Source organism: Larus michahellis, chromosome 8, assembly GCF_964199755.1.
Source record: "Larus michahellis chromosome 8, bLarMic1.1, whole genome shotgun sequence".
NCBI lineage: Eukaryota > Metazoa > Chordata > Aves > Charadriiformes > Laridae > Larus > Larus michahellis.
Genome location: NC_133903.1, coordinates 13,424,800 through 13,439,857, shown reverse-complemented (window position 1 = coordinate 13,439,857; position 15,058 = coordinate 13,424,800).

The window sequence follows — 15,058 nt, the reverse complement described above, 5'->3', positions numbered from 1 at the left end:
TTTTCTCAATTCTCTTATTATTCATTGTTTGCCATTGCCTAAAATCTTCCTCTTTCTACTTTTTTTTTTTTTTTTTTTTAAATTACCAAGTGGTCTTACATGTTGTGAGCATTAATTCTTTCCAACTTATGTCAGTGCTCCGGGGGATACCTTACCTTTGTCTTGTCCATCGTATTGCAGTTGTAAATGCTCATGTGTTGTTACTTCCCTAGGTGTTAAACTGAAAGAGATGGAGTGGTTTCAGTTCCTGTTTGTTTTCACCTTGACTTCTCTCTGAGTGCTCTTGGTAGATGTATTCATTAAGGATGCACACATGAGCAAATATAAATAAACGATATGGAAAGAAATATTCATCCCCTGGTTCTAGAGAACATAGTGTTACGTGTTTTGTAGCTGACCTGGTAGGATATTGAAAAAAAATTTTCTTTTTATTTTTTCAAATTTCATTCAAATGAATATTGGAACCCAGAAAACCTGATTTGTTGGAAATGTGAAATCAATTCAGTAGTTTTCTCTAATACTGATATTTTAATGTGCTCTCTTTCTGAAATTATCATGGAGCTGTTAAAAATGTCTTCCTCTCTTAGTTATTCAACACTGCCTTCACTGAAATGCTTTCAAAGCAATGAGAAGAGGGGTAATGAATAACAGTAAAGAAAATCATTGAGACTCTTTGTAGTAAACAATCACAAAATGTTACAATAACACATATTCACAAAAACAAATCTCATGCTGAAATCACGTAATGAAAAATCCACACAATATCACACAAACAAAATTCCAGCCTGGGTGTCCTGTATTATCTTTTATTGGCAGCCTAGGAAGATTATTAGTGATATTCTAACTTGCGCGATGAAGAGACTATAAGTACCCAGATAAATGAATAACTAAAATATTTTTATATGACCTAAACCACAAGAACAGCTTCAGCAAATGACATTCATTTGTTCTAATGTAAAAATTATACAATAGCAACCTGAATATACCAATACTAATAGATTTCTAACTTCAGCAGATTTGGTCTGAGATATACTATTTCATTTAGTTTTCAGATTTTGGAAACTCTCTTTGTTCCTTCATTGTGAACCTCATCTGGCATAAATCACAGAGCCAAAGGCTCCAGTAGTACAATGCAAATTTGCTTGTGGGAGGGAGAAAGGGTTCACAGTTAAAGTGTATCAGCTTTTATGACAGTTATTATTAATTACTATTACTATAATGTGTTGACCTACTCCGCTCCCTGTTCTGCTGTTCATTGATGTTCATTCTAGAATATCAGAAAACCTGTATCATCTTTAAACAGGCTTGTACTGTTATAAATCATTCTTTTTCTTTATACAAAGAGACAGACAGCAAGATCATTCAGAAGTTGTTCCACGTTTTTTTTTTTTGTGCTGTATGTACAATGTTTGATTAAAATAGAAGCCTAATCAATTTATTAAGGCTCTATTCAGCAGAAATATAGTATAATATTATTTCCTTTTGACCTGTTTAGCAGACACATAGCTGAATAGTCCATACCAGGGCAAGGATGCACAACAAGCACTGCACAATTTGATAATAATTTGTTGAGGCACTTCTCAATACAGTCTGTGACATGTAAATCTAGCTAATGGAAAAACTGACTGTTTCAGTAAATTTAAGGATAGAGGCTGCTTGGATCTAGTGGAATTGGGATTGGGTCTTTGAGTCATCATAATCTGAAAATCACATAGTAAATCCAAGCTCTTCTAAATGCTGTGATGACTTTTTTTTGTACTTAATAGAGTTAAGCTGAAATTGAATACTGGGTACATTATTTCTACAATAATTTTGAAAACTTTCAGTTTCAAAGTATATGCTTCATTATTTGCCTGTGTAGAGGATGCCTTAAGGTGAAAAAATGCATATGAATTTAAAATTGATTTGTATCCTCAGAGTTGAAAGATAAAGATACTTACTAGCATCTCTAGAAGTTTGTGTTAAGATGTTTCCCTTTACAAAGAATGTAACTATTTTAATCTACAATTCCAATCCGGCGTGTTGAACCGACATTCCATTGTTATTGGATTGTAAATTCTTATCTCACTTTCATTTTATAATATTTAGGGATAAATTAAATTTAATATAATTCAAGTTTAAACAAAGCTGCAACTTCTCCATAACCTGGAGATAAATAAAACACTTGACTGAAAACATGTCACTCCGTCTACCCTGTTACCAGAAAGCCATGCGAATCACTTGAGATTTTTTTTCTAACAGTTAATTGAAAAAACTTGGCTGACTATTTATTATTTCACATTCCTCTATTAAATCACCAAAGATAAAAAATGTTTCTCTGTAACGTGGGTAGTGTTTAAGAATGGAACTTGAAGTGGCATATTTTTATGAGTCGTTTAGTTGCAACTGTCTCTTGTGTGGAAGTTCTCAAGTCCTTAGGCAGATGGAGAGGAAACTGCAAGCTGACCCTAAAAGGACACACCGGGAGCTTGGTGCTTCTCGCCACATTTTCAATTAGTGCCTGTAGGTGTTAACAATGTGTATGTATGTGGTGACCGAGGCGCCGCCTTATCTTACATCATTCACAGTAATTTAAGTAGGGAAAAGTCTCTGACGAGAGCAGATGGCATGGGCAGCAATGTCTCTTCTACTCCTCTGACTTTTCAGCATCTGCATTGAGCTTTGGACTACCACTGTTGTTCCCAGAAACATAGTCATTAAAGGTAAACAGTCCGTTTTCATTAGTGCGAAAAACAAGAGTAGGAAAAAAACCCTGCTTTTTTCTACTTCTTAGTTTAGTAATAGAACTAGAGGAACAACTCTAAAAGACGAAGGATTTTTTTCCTGTTATTGTTGGAGAAATATTTAACTCTCAAATGGATTACTCTCAGTTCCACAAGTTTTTTCTCACTTTGTAACCTCTATAAAGTCATGACCAGATGAAGCTCTTGTGAGGTTCCTTCTGGGTTCAACATACCTAAATAAATGATCCTGTTCAGGGAGGCATCTCTGGCAGGGCAGTATCCCCTCAACCCTGTATCCAACAGCAGGCCATTGTTATGTGCATTATTAGGTGCTCTTGTAACACCGAATCTCCCTCTTACATTATGTCTACTGTCTAAAACCCATCACAGTATTCAGAGGGGAGACTGAGTTTGTGTTTTATATCAAATATTACAGATTAGAGAATCTGTGAGGGCTTTGAAGTACCACCAAATCTAAGTGCATTCTTCCAGTTTGTAGAAGTTCACGTGCATTTTCAAGGTCATGTTAACTGTTAAATAGTTCCCTTAAAGCTCTGTAATTGCTGATGTAAAAGATGCTTTGATCCAGAAAGATGTGAAAAATCTCTAATGTTTCACTGGGGTCAAGAGGGCACTTCACACAGTTCTACTTAAGGAACATTGGTAAATGCTATGTTGCATTAGGAGAGGACTGACCGTGAGAAAAATGTGGTGTGCAATTTTGTGTTGAGGTGATAAATTTGGGAAATACAAATTTTTACCTATGAATTCTGAAACAGATATCATTAGAAATTTTTTCTTCTTAGCCAGGTGAGATGTGCATTTGTGAAAATCAAGCAAACTGGAATCCCACTCATCTTGTTAATTTTACTTCTGAATTTTCTTTACTCTTTTTCTCCATCACAAACGTAAGGTTACACCAGTATTTCTGCATAATAGCTCATTTCTCTCCATGTCAAATAGAACAATGGAGAAGTAATGAGGGTAAATTGTCAGTTTGTTTGCATACTGAAAATATAATCAGTGCAATTTGTCAGACTTATCTGCCCTTCACTAGATAAGCATTAATAAAAATTCATCCTTACAAGTATGAGCCCTTATATTAATCCTTAGAGACCATTTTCTTCCAGAATTATTTGCTAACAAATATAATTTTCATGCTGCTCCTTGCATTGCAATTTTTGATCCCTTGTAACCACCCTGTAAATAAGTCTATGTTTTCTGACACTTCCTATATTTCTAGATCTATCCTTAGATATAGCTAAGTGTCATGGAAGTTGGCAGTGATGTTTCAGAAAGCTAGAGCACCAAGTCTTGGGAACTGCTACGCTCCTTATACATCACATATTTAGACAAAAAATAAATGGTTATATCATACCAGGTGGTTGCTTCTGCTAAATTCCTTATTGCAGAACCTGGAACTTGAATGAAGTGAAACATGAAGACTCTCTCTGACTGAGAATATAGAAATGAAGCACATCTTAGGCAGTTGGAGGCTTTTGTTCTAAAGACTAAATCAGATGAGCTACACCTAAGTCATGTCCACACAGAATTTACTGTGAAAGTTGAACCGTATACCAACAGACTTAGACATATGATATACATGAATGTGACCTTTAAAGTACTTTTCTAAGTTTCCACGTGCTGCAGAGCTGAGTAAACAAAGCATAATATTTACACTCAGCAACTTTTTGAAGATACTTCTATTCTTCTAAAATCTCAATGACACTCATTGTTTTTAGATGAATTAATTTCTGCAACTTTTATTTTCTAGCTTATTCCTGGCTGCAGAATAAAAGCATTGACCTTGACTCAAGAAATCCATAAAGATAGAAGGAATCAATTTAAAAAATAAAGTGCTTGTGAAGGAGATAAGTCTCCTCTAACACTTTGAACTATGTGGGCTTCCAGATCAGTACTGCAATGCTTGCTAACTCTGCTAGAACCTCTGCCTTGCTGACATTTTCATGTTGACCTAAGCTATAAAGCCCCAGTCATGTTTCTTGTTATTATCTCTTAAAAATGGGTGCAATATGGCTATCCAGCAAAAAGCCATTAGGCATGCAGATAGACTGAATTTTTCGTGGCTGATCAGAAGACACATAAATCAGTCACAACTTAACTTCATGATCGCTTCTTTCCCATGTATTTTCATCCTCCATTAAACTGTACTTTTCATGTTTCAATATCAATTTCACTTTAAAATCATAAATTAGAAAGGCAAGACTTAAAAAATACAAATTTTAAAATCTAACTGTTCATCTTTTTAATTGTAAACTTTACCTTAAAAAAAAACCCCTCTGCCATGAAGCCATGTGCCCCAAAGGATTAACCAAAGAAATGAAAGCAATCATTTTGTTGCAACGGGATGTTAGTTGGCAAATGTTGCCAAAGCACTTTTGAGAGTTTCACAGGATTATAATGCATATGTTTGTAGAGGGTTGATGTTAACAAATGAATGTCCTAGTGCTACATCCAAGGGCTGCGGTTATAGTGCTCTGAATTATTTAAAGTATAAATGTGTAAAGATCCCTTTTCAGGCTCCCTACGGACTCAAATTTGATGTTATTGCTACTGTTGCTGCTCCTCTTTTATGTGTTTTTTTCCAATAGATTATTTCAAAGTACATTTCTATTAACTGCATAAATCTCACTGTGCTCCCAGGAGTTGTATTTTATGATTGCACTATATTTACAGAGGATCAGATTGTGGCACATAGACGTCACTGGCTTGACCCTCAAAAGTAACTTCCGTTGAGGCTAAGTTGGCATCACATCCTGAAGGGGGACTGTAGGACTTGGTAAGAACAAAGCCACAGATTACTCATATCCATCCCTAAGGCGTGAGAACTTAGTCCCATAACCACTTAAGAGAAACACTCGGAGCTTTTTCGCAATTAAACCCAAATCACTGTGTTCTTGCTTACTTCTGCAGCAAGTAGTTCAGATGACTTCAGAGGGACTACTTGTGACAGCATGGGATTGCTTTCTGGCCCTCACAGGTCCCCCACAGTTGTTCGTATCCAGGCATGGTAATCTGTAGAGGTACCACAATTTACTACTCTTTCAGGCTGTTGTGTTTCTTTGGAATCACCAATTTCAAATGCAAAAGGAAAAGGCTGTGTACAGCAAATGCTGTCCTGATGGCTCATGTTGGCTCTTTGTTTGGATTTCTCAATTGAAGAGAAATAGGAAACTATCATTCCTGAGGCTGTTTCCTTCCAAGGACTATTTCTCTCTGAGGTATTAATTCTGCCTCTAAAACTGCAGAATAGAAAGGTAAATACACATTTGAAATGGTTAAAATTAATGCCTTATGCCATAGGGGAGCACATAGTCAGCTGAAGCAGCCCCCTCGAGCTCCTAATGACTCCTCCATTGAATCCTTTGCTCTGATTATGTGAATAGGTAGGTACTTGCAAACTTTGGGAAGGACTTCAAGTGTTAGCAGTCAAACTGGTAATGGCCCTTTAGGTATACTTCTGTAATGCTGTCTAAACTCAAGTGCTGGGCAACTGACAGATTTAGCTTAACTGAGTGTGGATGTGTTTTTAGAATGAGATTCAGATAGGCTGTTATTCCAGGATCCACTTTAGCAAAGCTTGCAACTGTTAAGTGATGTTAATGCAAATGAGTCACATTATTACCTATGTAGTAATAGCACAGCATGCCCTTCCCGTTTGTGACAAAGTGCGTACAAATATGGACTGTTGCCATCACAACAAGCTCTCAGCCCAATAACTGAACCATAACTAGGTTATGAGAGAGCTGGCGCTGTTCAGCCTGGGGAAGAGAAGGCTCTGGATAGACCTTATCGCAACCTTTCTGTACTTAAAGGGGGCCTACAGGAAAGATGGGGACAAACGTTTTAGCAGGGCCTGTTACAACAGGACAAGGGGTAATGGTTTTAAACTAAAAGAGGGTAGATTTAGACTAGATATAAGGAAGAAATTTATGCTGAGGGTGGTGAAGCACTGGCACAGGTTGCCCAGAGAGGTGGTCAATGTGCCATCCACGGAAACATTGAAGGTCAGGTTGGACGGGGCTCTGAACCACTTGATCGAGTTGAAAATGTCCCTGCTCCTTGCAAGGGGGTTTGGACTAGATGATCTATAAAGGTGCCTTCCAACCCAAATTATTCTATGATAGGAGAGAAGACCACCAAACGTGTGTGTGTGTGTTACATTGAGCCACGTGTTCTATATTTAGCTGTGCTAGGGAACCCTTCTTCACTCCCTTGGCTCAATCTGTTCTGTCATTAACAAAGCAAGATCTCATCTGTATGTGAATAATCACAAACACTGTGAAAGGATGAAAGCCATTGTGCTGGTGTCAAACTCTGATGTCAAGCAATTTTGGAGTGGTTTCCAGAGTCATAATCGTTTCAGTCATTTCAAAAGAGTTTAAAGTAGTTGTTAAAAGGAAAGTGCTTCATCATCCTGGGAAATAGAGGCATTCTTGGCCTTCAGTCAGGCGTTCTTCAGAGCTAGTGACACATTTATGTGATTATAATGCCAAATGACTTTTCTGTCCTTCTCTGTTTATATAATAGATGAGATGCGTGTGTTTTTTAGGATGGAAGGAATCAGGGAGGATGGGATATTTACATTTCAAATATGGGAAATTGCAAAATTCCCTCATTATTAAAAAAAACCCACCACCAAACCCAGGAATATCAAATTGCGATTTTAAAGTTGAAGGTGTAAGTCTAAGACGGGCTCTTGCATCAGAATTGGGCAAATCTGGATGTCCTGTTTCTTGGCCAACCTGGGGCACATCAATTCCCATTGGAGTTATTATGTGCCTGCTTTCTGCTGATTTTGTCAGTCTGCTCAAAGGACTGGTAAAGCTATTCTGAAGCCAGCTGAAAAAATTCCAAAACCTGTCATCAGCTAAACTGGTGCAAATCATATTTGATCAAGTATATCCCAGATCTACAGAGAAACTGAGAGCAGAATTTGGCCCGCTATGTTTCATAAGTGCAGTGCAATATTACACATATAGGTCTCTTGATGATCTCACCGAGTGTTCTGATCGAGTTAAAATCACTACCAGAATTAGTCATCGTGATCTGTTTCCTTTGCCATATCTATTTCACAAGTGTTTCACGTTTTCAGAGTAAATACAATACTTTGATAAATTGTTTCATAGCCCCAGCTGACCTCCCAAAATTTGTTCAAACATTTTAATGGGGAAAAAAAGCTGAAATTTAAGGATTCTGCAATATATAAATTTAAATTTTGGTTTATAAACTTGGCGGTCAGTCTCTACCATTTAACAATATGTATGGGTTTTTTTCGTCTTCTCAAAATGCCAACTGTATTATTACATAGCTGGTCTGTTTCGTCAGTGTGCGCTAGGCTCTGGCTCTGCCGCAGTCAGGGAACTTGCCTTTGCACCTGTCAAGGCCCAATCTGGAAAGTGGTGCATGATAAAGAGTTAGAGTGACAGTCCAAAATTGTTCATGCAGCAACCTTTAAACACTTGGAAACATTTTTCTTTCATGTTTTAACTGTACAGTTTCAATTCCAAAAGTCCTGTTTACTACAGCAAACAATTTTCAGCGACAAAAAGGAAGTCTAAATTTGTACGTATACCCTGACATTCAGGTGCTGAAGTTCCTCAGAGTAAGTCATATTGAGAAATTATATCACTGAGAGATTTTTCCATTGAATTCATAATGTAAGAGATGGACTACTCTTTCAAAAATCAAATGATCTGGAAATACAGAAGAGTTATCATTGGATTTCTATCTCTCTTTAACAAGCGTGTCAGCCTGGATGTGGCCCTGGCCAACCTGCTTAACTCACCCCGCTTGAGCAGGGGTGACTCAGTCTCCAGAGGAGCCTGCCAGCCTCAGCTGCCGTGTGATTCTGGGTATTTCAGCAAGATTTACACCCTGTTTGTGCTTGGCTAGTAGACCAAATAAAATGAATACTCTAGCATAACTTTGTCCTTAAACCATGTATTACAGGTTTATGAGTTAATATAAATAAATGCAAGAGAAAGAATGATTCATCTTTCACCCCTTGAGAAACTGTAATAGCTTACACTAGATAGACTGTCAGTATAGAATAATTGGTACCATATTGGTACCTAGTTCTTGGCACGCTTTTTTTATTAATTCCCTTTGCAGCACAGAAACAAATCTTGAAATTTTAAAATGGCGCTTTGCTTAGCATGAGAATTAAGCTTCAGTGCCCTTAGGTGGAAATAATTGGTGTAGCTTTATGATACTCAGAAACCAGTGAGAATTGAGTCTTTTTGCTTTCAGGAAATTTATCCTGTTTTTATCATCAGAACAGTGAAAAATGAGAAAGAATAAAGATCTAGATTGTAAAAAAAATATATATATAAAAGTATATATATAAAAAGATATATCTATCTACTGCAAATGTAGTGCTAGTTAACAGTAATAAAATTATATATTATTAATATGCTAGTAACTTTGGTAGTATTTAGACTAGATACATGCTGAAAAACAGTATATTCTTAAATGCTCCCTATTAAATGAACCAAATAAATGAAACCATTGTTATGTTGCAAAAAATTGCTATTGCTCATGTCAAGGTCATGAGAGAGAGTATAATAAAAGGATAAGAAGGTCTGCTGGATTTTTAGATGACAAAGTAACTTTTATGCATGAACTTACAAACTCAAATGGGACTTGTATAAGCCACAACCCATTCAGCCTCAGTTCTACTGAAGTTTTACTATCAAAACCTTTTCCAACATAACTAAAATGGTCATATGCCAAAGTGAGTATGTCACATCCTTCCAATGTAAACATGAAACAACTTCTTATGAATAATTTTGGTTAGATAGTCTGGTGCTAAAGTGCTAAATAGATCACAGAATGTCCATGAGCAGTAAGATTTCTCTCTTGCTTTTTATCTTGAATCCAGAGAATTATATCAGTATATTCACCAAACTTAACAACTGTTGAAAAGTCTTTCTGTTTTTTACCATTTTTTTATGTGCTTGAATGTTTATAGTCCATTTTTGTTCCAGTAGTTATGGAGAACTACACTTTCAGAGACTGGGACTTCTGTGATCACATTCAGTTGGTATTGGATGATCATTTGTCCAATTTGGTTGGGACGCTAACTATAACGCAGTATAAAACAAAAGAAATGAAGAAGCAAGTACCCACTCTTATGGCATTCAAAAGGCTTTCCATGAGGATCCTAGTTTATGTGTAAAACAATTCCTTATTTCCAGTGAGCATCACTGAGTTTATTGTGATGTCCCATCCTTCCCTTCCTAATGGACATTTCCATCCACTGACGCCTTTGCAGCAGATGTGTTCTGTCCAAATTAGAAATGTCACACAGTACTAAGCCCAGAGGATGTTTTAACACTATTTAGTTCTATTTCAGCTGACACATGTTGAACTGCTTACTCTATTGACAGCCTATTCCTCCTATCCCATATGCGTGATTTTTCCCCTCCTTTGACAATAGTATATGATTATGCACAATTTGTGACTTAACACCTATAGTCACTCCTCGTTAAATAGATTTTTCATACAAGTACAGGACAATAATTTTAAACAAAAAGTGTTTTCAGTCAACTGTTACACAGTACAGGAAAGACATACTTTTTTAATTTGCTTGTATGACTCTCCGTTCTGATTCTGGTTTGTGTATGTTACTATCAGTACAAGTCTTGTGTGTGTTACTATCAGTACTTCTATATAAATAATTAATGTTATTTAAGCAACACTGATGACAAACCAAAGCAATATTATTTCACATATGGCAACTAGAAGATCAGAAGGCAAAGCTAACCTTTATTTAATTTGTATAAAACAGCAATTATGTATAAAATACATTTGTATAAAATGTTCTCCCTATTAATTCATCTTTCACTTCAAGCTGAACTAAGGACATTGAATAAGTCTGATTCCCAGTCTTGGTCTTGTATCCAGAAAAAGTAGTGGTATGCAAGGTTACATGCATATGGGGAAAGGCAAGGCCTTTTACCTTAAAAATTGTTGTTACTTTCATAACTTTTTAGGTCGGAAGTTATTCTTGCCTTCATCATCTAAGTTTTAATATAAATATCCCCCTCTGTTATGATGCTGTTATAGTACTCTTTTAGAATAGCCTCTCTCTCCCCTGTCCAGAAAGAAACTTCATTTATAATTATATCAGTGCATTGATTTGTTGTTGCTCTTTGAATTATTCTAATTAATAATAGGTCAAGCTTCATGTGGAGAAGATATGTGAAAAGGCTGCAAGGGCTGCCCTGCTGCTTTTTATAAATAAAGCAATAGATACTTGAGTAAAATAATTGTGATGCCTCTTTTTCCATGGACTGTGTGATGGCAGCAATCTGTGGTGGATCCAATGTCCTGGAATAATCTATTATCTTCCAGGTGAATGGTGTTGGAGGTGGAGAGAAAGAATAGAGACACCTGCAGGAGAATACATCAAGCAAAAGAGCAGCTTCTGCTGGAGAGAAGCAGATGTGACATGGTGATGAGATGTTGCTTTCCAGGTTGAAAATATCTTACCTAGAGAGTTTCCTGAACAAAAGGTAATTTTCAAATGTGATTGGAGTCACTAATTAATTGTTCTGGTGTTGTGCAAATATTCCATCCTTATCTGCAGAAGCATGTCTAAGAATCCAGACTTTCAGAGTAAAATGGATCTGTCTTGAGACAGCGTAACTAAAAAAAAAAAAAAAAAAGAGGAGAAGAAGCTGCGTGCTTTATTCTTGGGTTTCCACACACTATTCTGTCTTCAACCCAGAAAAATAAGGACTAGCTATTAATGACATGAACAAGATCAGTGGGAATTTACGGGATGGCCTTTACTACGTTTAGGTTAGGTTTGACAGATTTGTGTTCAGTTTCTTGTGGTTTCTTAAGTTAGATGGTCAAAGGATCTATTTGTGAGCTTTATTTCAGACCCAGTGGGAATAATTTGAAAACAATTATTCTTATAAGATTTTATAAAAAATGGTAGAATTGTGTCAGAGGCTGATCTCTTCCTAATTCTAGTATGATGCATTAAAGACTTCTGGGCTTTTTGGCATTATTGATTCTGAATCCAAACTTGAGCTAATCTTTATTCTGATAGATGTAAAGCAAATTAATGAATTAAGCATTTAAGCATGAAATAAGCATTGTTATATATCTGAGAAAAAAACGCCAAACCATTTCTGTATTTTTAGATTTGTCTCAAAAAGGTTTTGTAAATGTAGAAGTTGAAAACATTAGGGATCATAAAGTCTTAATTAGGCATCATAATTCTTCTCACTTGTTGTAGTAAGTGCCAGAGGAGGTTGTTCTGGAAGAAAAGAGAGTTTGCCTGTGAGGATTCCGTACTATGACAGAAATGACCGCTTACAACAAATGGAGTTCAGAAAAATCTTTATAGGTTCATGTCATGAGAATACATTGGGGAGGAGTCTCAGTATCATAGTAGAATTGGATTTTTTTTTTTTTGAGGAAAAACAGGCCTGTAGTCTTTGCAGCTGTAAATTTCGTGCCAGTAGATATGACCTTTGCAAATGCTGGATAGTCCCTATTTAAATTAAAAAGGAACCTTTACAAAATACATAAAAGCTTCAGTACACAGAATTATCTGTTTAAAATTTGTGAATCCGTTATATTTTGCCTTCAGTGGTAAACCACTACTTGGACCATTTATCAATTGTAACTCTCCAGAGTTTGTCTGAAGCATAATGTGTTCGCACAATGTCTGCTGTAGTATGTCCCACCTAACGGTTAGACCTTCGGCAATTCTGTAATAAGCATAAATAATAATGCTAATAAATTGAGGCACAGAATTGTATGTCAGAGCATATGTAGAGTGCAGGCTTACTTGACGTGAAGCGCATGTTCTGAAATGACCTGTGCGGTATAGCAAATTTGTTAGGCTATTATCTTAGTCCTGATAACAAAGTAAGTCAATTTTTGAGACGATGAGTTTTCATTGAGTAGGGGCCAGCTTTTTCTAGGTTTTGCTAATCAGCACATATTACTAAGCTTAATTTTCCTACTGCTTCTTACAATTAATTTCAATGTTTATGTAACTCAGTAATTAGATCTGGGGCATCTGATTGTCTTTTGGCACTTTTCATTAATTTCTTGGGGCTAAGCTGCTTGAGACTGTCCATACGTGATCATAAATTATACGGTGAAGGACAGAGAGAGAAATTTATGCCTCTGTGATCTAATTATTTTATAGGTAGTCCATGATGCATTTTCGCTCTCTTCCTTGTTAGCATCCAAATCCACAATAAAATAGAGATTTAGATTCTCTACTTCTGGTGGTTCTAACAGGAAAATTACCTCCATCGAATAATAAATGTTTCATGCCTACAAGTACTTGCTTGCCACTCCACCTTTTTCCTAGAACAGGTAGACATATAATCCATTGTCACTAAAGGCAGTTCCAAACGAAAAATACAAAATACAGCATTGTATATGAAGAACCAAATGTTTGAACCATTCAGAACTCTAACTGAAGTGGTGAGAAACTTTATAGAACCGCTCTGGACAAATTTATATGTGGTCTGAATTAGACTCCTTCCTCTGAGAAGGTTGTATCCGACCTGTAGAAAGCAGCATTATTGGCTATGTGCTTGACAAATGTGGGAGCATATCTGAGTGCAACTTTCTGAACGCCTTTTAATAGTAGATGTCTAGACATATCTAAAGGCTTTACAGCTTTTAATTGTTATTTTCACAACAGAATATTTCTGTGCTATTATGCTTGAACGTTTTTTTTTTCATTATAAAGGGATAGTTTAAGATAAGAAACAACAGGTTGCCAACTTTCCAGAGAATTTTTTTTTTTAAACTATTTTTGTCTACAGAGATTGAAATTACTCCTGTGGAAATTTTCAAATACAGTTAAGGAATAACTTGTCAAAAATTATTTATTCATCTAATGATAGATTCGAATATCTTATGGGATTTTAGAAAGTGCCTGAGTAAGTTGGAACTAATGAAGTTTGAGCATCTAATATGTTTACCTTACCTTAAAAATGCTGTGAAATGCTGGTGCAAAATTATGAGAATTTTTTTCAAATGGACATAAAATGTTTTAGACACAACCACATTTTCGAAAGTGCCTTAGTAGATATACTTAATTGTTTAAATCAGAAATAAACCCTCCACCCTAGTATTTAAAATACTGAATATAAATATGCAGAGAAGTATTTTTGCATATGTGAAGATTTAAGGTTGGGAAAGAAACAAGGCTTGTAGGGAGAAGTGGCTAATACCATTGAAAAAGAGAATAATTTTCCAATCTTTTCATATCTCTTTAGTCTGTCTGACGGCCTTGTTTGCCTTTTCCAGCGGTATCAACTAGTCTATTAAAATGTATTTCTTCCTTGAGAAAGCCTTGTATTTCAACATGAATATCAATCTGTTAGTTATTAAAAAAAAAAAAAGAGTTTAAAGAATGTCCCCTACTTTGTACTTAAGGAAAAAGCTAAAGCATGAGAAAAGATAACAAGGGCTCACCTCGGGATTATGTGCAGTGACAGTAACAGTAAGTACTTCTTAAAGAAGGGCTACATCTTCCAAAGAACTAACTCTTTTCTGTCTGAAAGAAAGATCAGAAGAGCCTCCGAGTGGCATAGTAGCAAAACCAAGCCCCAATTATTATTCTATAGAGAGACAGAAACTGCAACTCTTCACTTGGGTTTTAAGAGAATGCTATTTGATATCATCAAGCAACCCCGTGTCTGGAGACTATTTATCAATCCAAGCAGTACTACGTGCTGTACTTAGCTGCTAGGCTTAGGTTTCTATGTATTGGATAATATTCTGAAATTCCATCTCAATGTTCCCATGAGAAGTATGGTTGAGCAGACTGAGGCCAAAGGAGTTCAAATATTTTACTTTCCCAGCGTGCAATTCTTGTAAGCAAAAGATGAGTACCTGCAATGACTTCTCAACAAAATCCATGAGATTGCCTCTGCATAAGGCAGCGAGCTGCCTCGGTGCTGTAAATCACCTCTTGAGACACCTGTATTTCTACTTTAATGCAGAGGGAACAGAGGGAGACTAAGTTCCTGACTTAGCTGCCTCATCTGAATACCAAAAGTCAGGCTGAAGTTGCTCATGTTTACTTTTAAATTGAATGGAAATGCAAGAGGTTCTTTTGGTGAAAGAATGGGAATATACATCCTGAGCTGGCTCTGTAAGACTGTTTTAGGTCATCTAACAGGAGCTAATAGCTAGTTGTATCTCTTGTTTGCATTTGCAAACTCTTCAGACCCTACTCACTCTGGCTGAAAGGTCCGTTTGTACCAGGTTTTGAATATTTTGTCTTATTGTCCTGAAGGACAGTTTGCCAGTTATGTCGTTTC